The sequence below is a fragment of the Temnothorax curvispinosus genome, unplaced genomic scaffold (genome assembly GCF_003070985.1).
Source record: "Temnothorax curvispinosus isolate PA1 unplaced genomic scaffold, ASM307098v1 QBEX01014310.1, whole genome shotgun sequence".
Taxonomy (NCBI): domain Eukaryota; kingdom Metazoa; phylum Arthropoda; class Insecta; order Hymenoptera; family Formicidae; genus Temnothorax; species Temnothorax curvispinosus.
This window is the reverse complement of record NW_020224090.1, coordinates 1-11,754: the sequence shown is the minus strand read 5'-3', so window position 1 is coordinate 11,754 and position 11,754 is coordinate 1. Positions and strand designations below refer to the sequence as shown.

At 38.9% G+C, this 11,754-nt stretch overlaps 1 pseudogene; it reads right to left on the bottom strand.

Moving 5' to 3' along the window:
• Window positions 1-784: 784 nt before the first annotated feature.
• LOC112464564 lies at window positions 785-4,970 on the bottom strand (annotated as a pseudogene).
• Window positions 4,971-11,754: the final 6,784 nt, after the last annotated feature.

The following is an 11,754-nucleotide window of genomic DNA, read 5'->3' as shown; positions in this document are numbered from 1 at the left end:
ATTGAAAACGTAACCAATAATATGCAAGTTATATATAGGATGATTTTTATTACAACAAATTAATCCAAGTGGTATGTAAATCATGGTACAAGAGGAACAAACACATTTTTCTAGCGAGTAGACGGGAACCTTTTGATCCAACGAAAAGTTACGACAAGTATAGTGTCGTATATAGTATCGTATGTGTCGTATATAGTATAATAGGAAGAAAGATAAAATCTAATAAAGTTAAATTCAACGAATTGTCCAATTTCGTTTAAAGGATTCAGATTCAAAGGACTGTAATTTAGTAGAGTTACAAGATCGAGTAAATGAATTAAATATTATCACATAACTGAATGAATTAAAATTACAGTCCTTAAAAATACAATGTAGTTACAATAAATTTCAGTCTTTTGAAACATAAATATATAAATAAATTTATATAAATGTATATATATTGTAACTACATTGTATTTTTAAGGACAGTAATTTTAATTTATTCAGTTATGTGATAATATTTAATTCATTTACTCGATCATGTAACTCTACTAAATTACAGTCCTTTGAATCTGAATCCTTTAAACGAAATTGGACAATTCGTTGAATTTAAGTTTATCAGATTTTATCTTTCTTCCTATTTTTATCCGACACTGTATACTTATCGTAACTTTTCGTTGGATCAAAAGGTTCTCATTTACTCGCTGGAAAAATGTGTTTGTTCCTCTCCTACCATGATTTAATGAGAAATAACATAAAAAAAATTATATAAAATATTCTTTTAATGATAAATACCTTAGTACTTTTACGGTATGTGATTCCTCAATTTCGATAAAAACATCGTGCATAACACGAATATTATCGTGAACGTCAAATGTGAACAGAGGTTCGCTTTTTCCTCGTGCCTAATCGCAATATTACATATATTAAAATAACATGCCAACATTGTGATATTGCTTCATAAGTTTTATCATTTAATATTTAGTATCTTTACCTTAGTTACAATAAAATCGTAAAACGTACGGTACATTCTTTAGAAAAACTGTTTTTCCTTCACTAACATCATTATAAACACTCGATTTGGGTGTTTCGCAGATTCAGAACGAGTCTCTTCCTCGTCACTATCTTCTTCCTTCTTAATAATCGATTTATCATCGACGTCATTATCATCATTACTGTCATCACTTTCATCTTCATTGTCAGTATTTTCTGCTTCATGCATTTTTTCCTCTTCATCAGTTTTGTCCTCGACTTTTATACTGTCCGTAAGTATTGAAAATTCTCTGGAATTAAATTATAAAAGTATTTAAAAAAGAAAACAAAAGAGAAACAAATATTTTGAGAGGTATATATTAGATAATATCCATTTACATTCTAACACAATTAAAACTTAGATACCTATCTGATTCAGCATCCGAGTCATTAACTTCATTCTCACTGCTGTGAGATGCTTTTATTTCTGTAGCATCATGTACTTCATCGTCGTCAACAGGCTCAGTTTCGATTTCTGGCTTCACGTTTTCACTGTTTTCAGAAAATTTTGTTTTAGGAACAGCCCAGTGTGTCGACTATCATAGGCCTGTTTGAAAGAAGCTGCATATCTGCATAATGTATAGCCTTTGCAGCATTTTGTACAATGTTGTATTGTAAGAACGCAATTCCAGTCTGTTTACCATTGGATTTGGTTAAAATCTTTATCTATTCTATTTTACCATTTTGAGAAAAATGTTCCCTCAAATCATCTTCCGTAACCTGTAAAGAAATTAAAAAAAATTGCCAAATAAAACTAAATTATTAAAAAAGAAACGTCCTTAATACATCGATATGCGTCGATAATGCATGACAAATACCTGGAAAGCTAAATTTTTTATCACAATTCTAGCTCGTTTTTTCTGTTTTCTCATCTTGTTCAACTTTCCTCCCTTTTGCTTCTTCAAATTATCCTTCTCTTTTGCAATATTTTTCCTAACATTACTACTGTCATTGTCTTCTTTCTGAGCATTACTACTGTCATCTTCTTTTTAAACATCCTGAGAAGAATGCCTTTCGTCATTATCAGTTTCCTGATTCCCAACAAGATTTTTCTCAAGTTTCTCACAGAATTTGGATTTTGATATAGCCCAGTCACTGCTTATATTCCTTCCCAGAACAAGCACCGCATTGTTATGTCAAAATCACATTTTTTTAAACAACGAGACCTAATTTAATAAATACCAAGAAATTCCTTTTATTGGTGTTAAATATCGCTTTTGAAGCATTTTCGACACGTTTAAATCATATAAAACCACATTTTACTGGGTTTTTATCTAAACGCTTCAAGTTTATTTCTTTGATTTCACCAATTGGCTCATAAAATCTTCTTACATCTTCTTCCGTTGCCTGAGAAAATATAGTTATTATATAATATCCAGATGTAGAAGAATAAAATGTATTAGCAGGTATGTAAGGTAGACCGGGGCACGTTGTCACGCGGGGCACATTGTCACGCGGGGCACGTTGTCACTTTGGCTTTATTTAAAAAACTAATAACCGGAGGGCAGCACCCGTTATTCCCAAAACGTGTTAGTGTATGCCCATCTTTGGTGTGTTTACAGTCTTGAGATTGCGCCAGCCGTGTTGACGTAAAATCAACTTGAAAGTTTTTTGCAACCGTAAGTAAAATTTTATTGTCTAATATTCAACGTACTGGACATGAAGCTTATGTTTTTTCAGAATAGACCTTTATATTATCTTAAAGTATGTAATTTTACCTACCGCGTGCAGTACCTAACCTTACGAATATCTCAAACGTGTCGGACATGAGGCTGTTTGAAGTAAAAAAATGCCCTCGGGGCACGTTGTCACAAATTTGATGGGAATCTATTGCGAATCTTCAAAAATATTTTATGTTTAATCACCGACATAATTATAAAAGAAAAAATGTTTATCAATAAGTTGCGCATTCGAGTGAAATTCTTGCCTATTTAGATTAAGACGAAAACTTCGTGCTTTTTGTACTTTTTTGAAATAAAATAAATGTTTCTGTGAAGGATTTTATTTTTTTACATTGCAGCGCACTATAATATATTGATATTTACGTTGTATACAGTTTGGATTACATTTTGCATGCAATTACATTTGATGTGACCACGTGCCCCGGTCACGGGGCACGTTGTCACAAGCGACCTGTCGTTATTTATTATTATGTAACAACTGTAGAGTAACAATCACACAAAATTTGATACCGTCCAATTGAAACTGAGGGTTCACTCGAAATTTTGGCATATCAAAGTACTCTTAAATATTGAATGTAAAAAATACAAAAAATATTGAAAAAAATGTGTGACAACGTGCCCCGGTTTACTCTAAATAATATTCTTCCTAATATAAAAATTAACAGCGCGAAGTTCAACAAATGAATATTTAATAATTAAAGTAGTGCATTATTCGTAACGCAATTTAACACAGATTTTCATGTTAACTTAAATAATATGTATTATAATATCTTTTAGCACTCACGTACAAATGTCGGGGAGAAATACAGATACTGTTGTATTATCTATTGCAGGTAGCCACAAATCCTCCAACGATACACGTATATTATCACACGAACCGTAACTATTCGTCCGATTACTATAATTCCACTCTATTAGCATTCCCATATCATACAAGTTGGTTGTATGTACCAGTTAACATGTTGAATGTGCCGTCGTAACTATCCGACTCGTTTCTTTATAACAAAAAAAATTCGGTCATGCATTTGATTGGGACAATGCTCGCATTTTGGAAATCGAACATAATTAAATGGTGCAAATAGGAAATTTGTACTTGGCTTCCTCATAGAGGAAGTGACGTCTTAAGATGCTAATACAGCCCTCTGATCGGCTGATGACGCCTTAAGACTATACTTAAGACGATCTTGAATATAAGACCCGACTATGAATACCGGCCTTAAAGAATTATATAAAATAGAAATAGAAAAGACTGAAGAATATAACAAAATTAAATAGAAATGTTTGTGGTTGCTATAACATTTGCAAATTTTGAAATATTAGACTATTTCTAATTTTATTATATTTTTCAGTCTTTTCTACCTCTATTTCATGTATAATTTTTTAAAATTTGGTTAATTAGTTTTTGAGTTAAAGAAATTTCAGTAAACTTGGTTGTTTTTTTAATAGAAATCGGTAACCCCTTTATTATTAACAATTTTTATTAATTCTATTATATTCTTCAATCTTTTCTACCCCTATTTCATATATAATTGGTTAAGATTTGGTTGATCAGTTCTGGAGTTATAGAAATTTCGGTAAATTTGGCACATACGTACACACATACATACACACATATCGACATTTTTTTTAAGGCGATATTTTGACGTTTTACAACAATCTGAACATATTGGCAGAAAAAACTCAAAAACCAATCTTTTCTTTGGTTTCTTCTACCCCTATTTCATATATAATTTTTTTAAATTTGATTGACTAGATCCAACTTTATACACAATCAAAGGTTCATATACGAATTTACGAAAACAAAGCTTCCTCTATGAGGAAGCAAAAAATAAAAGTTTAATCATATTTGAGACTACTCGTATGTACTCATATTGCTTGATGCATAAGGTTCGATTCATTGAACTCACCTCGTAGAATCAGGCGAATTTAAAATCCGGTAAATTGGTCACGTTCATGTTTAGCGCGATGTCCAACAACGTGTCATTAATAAATCCTTCGAAAGTAAATATGTAGCATAGCGCCAACCTCTCCGATTTTGTTGAAACTTTTTTATTTTGTGTATTTTGGGTAGAAAAAAAGATTCTAAGAAGGAAAATCGTCGCTCATGTTCCATTTGTTTATAATTAATATTTATAATATTTGTGACGATACACGCGTATTCGTCACTAGCGCTACGGCCCTGGCGGCCACCAAGCACATGTTCAGCGTGCGCTCCTGTGCCCGAGCGGTAGGGCAGCCGAGCGGTGGGGCAGCCCCAACGGTGGGGCAGAATGACATAGCGACTATATCGCTACATACTACATGACGTGGATTTCCAGGAGGTCGACCCGACAGAGCAATGGAAGCAGTGCGTTCCGAAGGAGGAGCGGGCCCCGACCCTGCAATGACACCACGAGGACCCCACAGCGGGCCACTTCGGGATCGCTAAAACAATAGCCCGCATAGCCCGATTGTTCTACTGGCCGGGGATGTTCCAAGACATCACCCGTTATGTCCGGTAATGCCCGACTTGCCTGGCGCACAAGGCACCTACGATCAAGCCGGCCGGGAACCTCCACACGGCACCCGTCACCGAACCCTGGCAGCAAGTGACCTTAGATCTCGTCGGCCCGCTGCCCCGATCCACCCAGGGCCACGCCTGGCTACTAGTTATGCAGGACCGATTCTCGAAGTGGGTCGAATTTAAGCCCCTACGCCGGGCTACCGCTCCCGCCGTTACTAAGGCAATCCTCGTCCGGATCGTATACCAACACGGGTGCCTCGACCAGATTATTTCCGACAACGGGACGCAATTAAAATCGTACCAACTCGAGAGAGTCTTACGGGCATTCCAGATCGAGCACCGAACTACCCCCGTGAGGGCACCCCACTGCAACCCGGTTGAGCGCACTAACCGGACACTAAAAACCATGGTCGCTCAGTATGTCGGAAAGAACCATCGGCATTGGGACGAACACCTCTCGCCGCTGCAGTTCGCGTATAACACCGCCCGACACGAGGCCATCGGGTACACCCCGGCGTACCTCAACCATGGATGGGAACTCGCCCTCTCGCACCCGGAGGACCGCCGCCACGCAGCAAATGCGGCCCCTCACCAGACCTGACGGCGGCTGGAGGAAGCCTACGAGGTGGTACGGATCAACCTGGCCCGAGCCTTTCAACGCAAGAGGCCCACTACAACCTGTGGCGACGGGATTGGCGACCCCGCGTCGGAGACCTAGTTTGGAAGAGGGAGTATCCGCTCTCAAAGAAAGCTACAGGCTTTAACGCCAAACTAGCCCCCCGCTTTACCGGCCCGCTCGAGGTAAGGAAGATCATCTCGCCCGTTATAGTCGACTTGCGTGACACCCGGGGATGTTGGCATAGACACGTACACGTGCAGGACTTGAAAAGCGCGCCGAAACCTCGCGCCCTGTGTCAACAAACGCGCACGTAAACACCGGCCGGAACGTTTTGCGAACAATGGCCCCCGCATTCCTGAGTCGGAAAAACGCGAAAAGAAGAAAAAGACCGTTACCGATATATAAGCCCGCGGCGCGGAAGACTTTCAGTTGTTCTAGAATAGCCAGTCCGTAAACATGGAGACACGCGTTAAACTAGAGGAGCTTTTTGGCGACATTAGCGATCTCGATGACCTGTGGGTGAGGCCGATCGACGCCCGGCCGACCACCAGCCCAGCGGACGTCCCTCGCCGTCAGGCGCCCAGTGTAGGGACCCGCATTCAAAGGGACGACGCCGAGAACCGCCGCCGGGCCGCCATTCTGATCGAGCCGGTACCGGACCGACCAGGCGCCCGCCAACCACCCGCGTACGGGCGAACCTAAGGCCCACGGAACGGCGTCCAGACACCAACCGACCACCAGCCCGGTCGTCCTCCGACCCAGTCGACCGCCGAGGCACACCGCGCCCGGAGAGGCACCATCAGGGCTCAGACCGGCCCTCCGACCAGCCGTCTTCGACTCTACCCGGCCGCCAGACCGCCCGACCGGCCGCAACAACCGCAACGGCCGCACGAGGTACGGCGGAGAAACCAACGCCAGGACGGCCACCGCACACCAAGGCCCGAAGACCGACTCAACCCCCTGCCACCCCACCAGCGTGCGCCGCCACGACGCCCACCCTTGCCTTCCTCACCACGGCCCGACCCCCTGACCGACCAGGCCCCTGCCCTTTCCTGACCGCCGAGATTGCACAAGCCTCCGCCATCTCCCCCCTCAAAGACTTACTATGGATCCCGCTACCCACCGGAGAGAGGATGGTGCCCCGATCCGCCATTACCCATAACCGGAAGTTCCGGGCCCGCGCCGGTGGAGCTCTGTGGGTCCTGCGGTTCGACCCACAGGGCAATCTCCGGTTGTGCCAGCGCCGATAAACTGTACAATTAGGATAAGAAATAAAACATATTGTTGTAAGCGTAAATAAACCTGCGTAATTCCTCTCCAAACGGGGGGGGGGGGTGATGTGACGATACGTGTATTCGTCACTAGCGCTACGGCCCTGGCGACCACCAAGCACATGTTCAGCGTGCGCTCCTGTGTCCGAGCGGTAGGGCAGCCCCCCCCGCCCGCACTCGGGGTATAAATAGGGGACTCGAGCCGACTCGAGTCACCAGTCCTGTCCGACTCCTGTTCCCGAAACGACCGCTCTCCGAGACCGCTTCACCACGTTGGGCGCTCCTAACGACTTCCTCCGTACAGAGAACGGGTGCTCCCGTTCTCACCTGGGCACTCCCAGGATACGGGCCTCCCCAGCTGGGTGCTACCGGTTGGTATTACCTGCCCTTTCCTGCCTCTGGGTCGGGCGCTCTCGACCCTTTCCGCCGTACGGAAGAGGCGCTCCCGTCTTCAAGCCAGGATGCTGCTGGAGACGGGCCGCTCAGTTGGGCGCTCCCGACTGAGCTCCTGACCGACCTACCTGCCCGCGAATTCGTAAGGCAACCGTGTCTCCGCACCGGTCCGCGAATCCGTAAGGCAACCGTGCCTCCGCGCCTGTCCGCGAGTCCGTCTCTGTCCGACCGCGTCTCAACCCGGCACACGTACACTGCGGCTCAGCGGAACAACACACACACACACGCACCGACACTCACGCCCTCCATCAAACTGTATTGTAAATAGTGAGAATAAATAGCTTTATGTAAAACTAACCAGTGTCTCCACGTTTTCTCACCTTGGCCTGGCGAGTGAATTCCGAGCGAGAAAATGCGAACATTACATATTTCAATGTCGGTAAATAAGAAATTGACAATTTATGTATGTATTTTTACTCTTTTATTAATACGCATGCGCAATAATCTTGCGCCTTACTTCAATTTAGTTTTCTGATTCTTTAGAGTCTTATGTCGCCCCAATGAGAGTTCCAGATCGTCGATATTTATATCCATGTTATGCACAATCTATCTAAGTTAACCTGTGTAAACACTCGCGTAAACGTAGTATAGTAAGTAACAGTAATGTATAGAATAATAGATATATAGAATAATTACATAAAACAATTACCTTGAATTAATCGTCGCGTCGCGTAAAGAGTCACGGTCGGTCTCGCTCCGACACTACCGTATCTCTCGATAGGTTAACTGAACTGACTGTGGCAGCGCGCTGCCGCTCAGTAACAGTCGAACGTGATTGGCCCTTACTTTTAGAACCAACCAATCAACGCAGAATGTTGATAAGATGAACTCAACAGTTGTGTCTGCTGAACGTGGCCAATAAGACGTCGACGTTGTCGGTATTCATAATCGGATCTTATTTCAAGATCATCTTAAGTAATATTTTAAGATGCTAATATGGCTCTGTAATTGGTTTATAACATTTTAAGATCGTACTTAAGACGATCTTAGATATAAGATCTGACTATGAATACCATAATGCGTAAGCATAAGAAAACTGATTGGTCTATTTCCTTATGCACATGTGTATGGACCAATCAATTTTCTTATGCTTACGCATTATGCGTTATGCAGAAGTGTGTGCTCCCCGCTTTACTTGAAGCGGAATGCCCTCACGCGCGCAACGCTGGCTGTACGACGCACGTGGCGCGGACGGCAGCGCGCGCGGACTCGATCGGCGAGAGAGTTTAGCTCGCGAGTTTAGCTCGCTACGCGGCGCATCGCCAGTATTTTTTTGTGTAATTAAGATTCAACATCGACTCCTATATTTAGGGTAGCTTAGCAGAATTTCTTCAGCGTTCTCAAGTTTGCCAGTCAGGGCGTGTTCACTAGCAGAGCCTCTGACATAACCCTTTTTGATTACGAAGTGTGCTCCTCATCCGGGGCCTTCGTTTATATCTGCTTTTGCAGGGCATTGACTTTCTTCGGTAAGAGTCGACAGAGAGCAAAGTTCAAAAATTTGTTTGTATTAACGCAACCAAATTATTTAGTTTATAAAAAAAAATTGATATTAAAAATAGCAAGGTTGTACTATAGATGTAAGACGAAATTTTTCTAATTGTAAAAATATTGTGCTTAGTATATTTTCCTCTTAATTTTAAAGGATTTCTCTTGAAGCCATATATAAGAATAAAATCCTCAAAGATTTAGAGGGTTCCGCTAAAACTAAGATTAATTTTTTTTGGGTAATTAATAACTAAAAAAATTTATTATACTGATCAAGTATTATTTATTAAATATACCCAAACAGCACCATGGGTAACTACGATACAATGCATTATAGATATTATTACGCAACAATGTCGTTATTTTATTTAAATTTTTTTTATTTTTTATTTTATCTTTTTTTAGATAAACACGTATGGTGTAAACTTATTAATTGTAAGTTTTTTAAATATAAAATATTATAGTATTAATTTATTTTTTTTAAATTTAATTGAAAAGATTATTAAATTGTTAATTTTATTATAACTTTTATTATATTTTCCTTAAAGCTTTTTTTATTATTTAAAAAAGATTAATGTTACAATTATGTTATGATTATAAATAGATATTATAACAAATATTAAAACCTTTTTTTTTTATAGTAGTAATTAGAAATTACAAAGTAATATGTTACGTATTTTTATTTTTTTACTTTTTTTCTATAAAATTTGTATTTGTTGTAGTTATGTATTTATAAAAAACGGAAAAATTAACAGAGCTAATCAGGATTTAAACTCGAAACCTTTCGTTTTCTACTTTTGTAGTCTGTTATTGTGTGTTGCTTCACAATTGCTTTATCCTACATAGCAAAATGTTGGCACTAAAAGAGCTGTACGCCTATTGGATAATCGCGCGTCGCGTGTCGCAAATCGCGCTGGTCTGCCAGAGCCATAATTAGTAAGCAGCAAACAATACCAAATGGGATTTGTCCATTTTGTCGGGAGTAACGAAATAAACAAATCCCATTTCGTACTGCTTACTGCTCACTATTATAGATGATGCATTTTACGGTTGGCCGAATCGAGCAACGCAATTGGTCGAATCTTACGATTACGACTAAAACTTTTTACGTATGCAATGGTTTTAGTAAGAAATGATTCCACAAATAATTTATTAATTTGTTTGTTTTTTTTTCAAAAACTTATAAGAAAAAATTCTAGTCAAGTCAGAGTTGTCATGATATAAGATCTGTTCGTTTTAGCTGGTTGCACTAATTCAGAATTTATCTTTTTTACTCCATATTGGAAGAGAAAAGATAAACTTTGAACTGGTGCTCAGTTAAAATAAACAAATCTATAATGTAATCATAAATAATTTTTGTTTGTAGCCAATATTTATATAAGCTGAGTTATAATTTGAATAGTTTAATTTTAGAGTACTGAAAAATGTTAATGTTTGCAAAGCGTAGAAAATGTCTAATTGTAAGTGCATTTGATATAAAACAGTTTTGATTGTTTTAATACAATAAAATATTAAACATTTATATATTATAATTATAAGATTCTTTGTAATTTTCATAAATAAATTTTGCGAATTCAATTTTAATGTGTAAATATTTCGTTACTTCCTTTAACTTTTTATATATATCATCAATATTAAAGCCTTATGAGCGTTGATCTTTCCATTACAAATAACAAGCTTCTATTTGCGAAGACTAGAATATTAAGCTCTCGCTTAACAAATTCTCATGCTTTGTAATGGATTTCTTCTTTACATTCGATGCAACTTGGATTTCTGGTTTGCAGATTACCATTCATCTATTACTGTCTTCTGCTAAAATAAAAATAAATATGATATAATATTTAATAAGCAGTGTGTATAATTGTCATCGTAATAATCCAAGCTTCTTTACGATCAACAAACGATAAAAAAACAAAATAAAAATATTTCTTAATGTAATTGTGCATATTTATCCTTATTTATCCCAGCATTTGTATAGGTTGTTCATTGTACATTATTCCTAGTGAAGATTTCACTGTAAATAGTAAAAAATTGATTGAACTAATACATTATTAAACTTATCTTACATACCCTTAATTATTATCTAGAAACTATGAGAATATAACAACAATACTCACTTTTAATTAAATGTGCGTGCGTGCGTGCGTGCGTGCGTGCGTGTGTGTGTATTAACTTGTCTCATGTAGAGTCCTATAATAATATTATTATAGGACTCTAGTCTCACGTTGCTAAAATACTCGAGCTGCATTATGACAGCAAACATTGCTAATCCAATGTAATATAAGAAGGGTCAATATCCGGTAAATTTTCAGATGTTTGATACTAAAAACGCTAAATATAATATTGAAACAGGAATGTACGCAAGGTTAGGAAATCATATGTTGTCATATTTGGAGGCATTGTAGAAAAATGCATTTAAAAAACTTTTATTTAAATAGTAATTTATGATTTTCTTATTTTTATTTAAACAGAAATAAATAATCTAACAGAGCGTTTTTCTACTCCAAATATGACAAATTTCCTAACTTTGCATGCATCCCTGTTTTAATAGCACTAGAACATTACAAGCGCGCGCTACGCGCGCGCCATTTAGCTTTTTTTCTATATCATTACACAAAACAACATTTACTCTTTATTAATACTAACTATTGGTCTTTAATAATAACATATTAAGAAAAATTTAACGGTATATATGTCGTAGTCTTTTCGTTATATTCGTCATTTCATGAA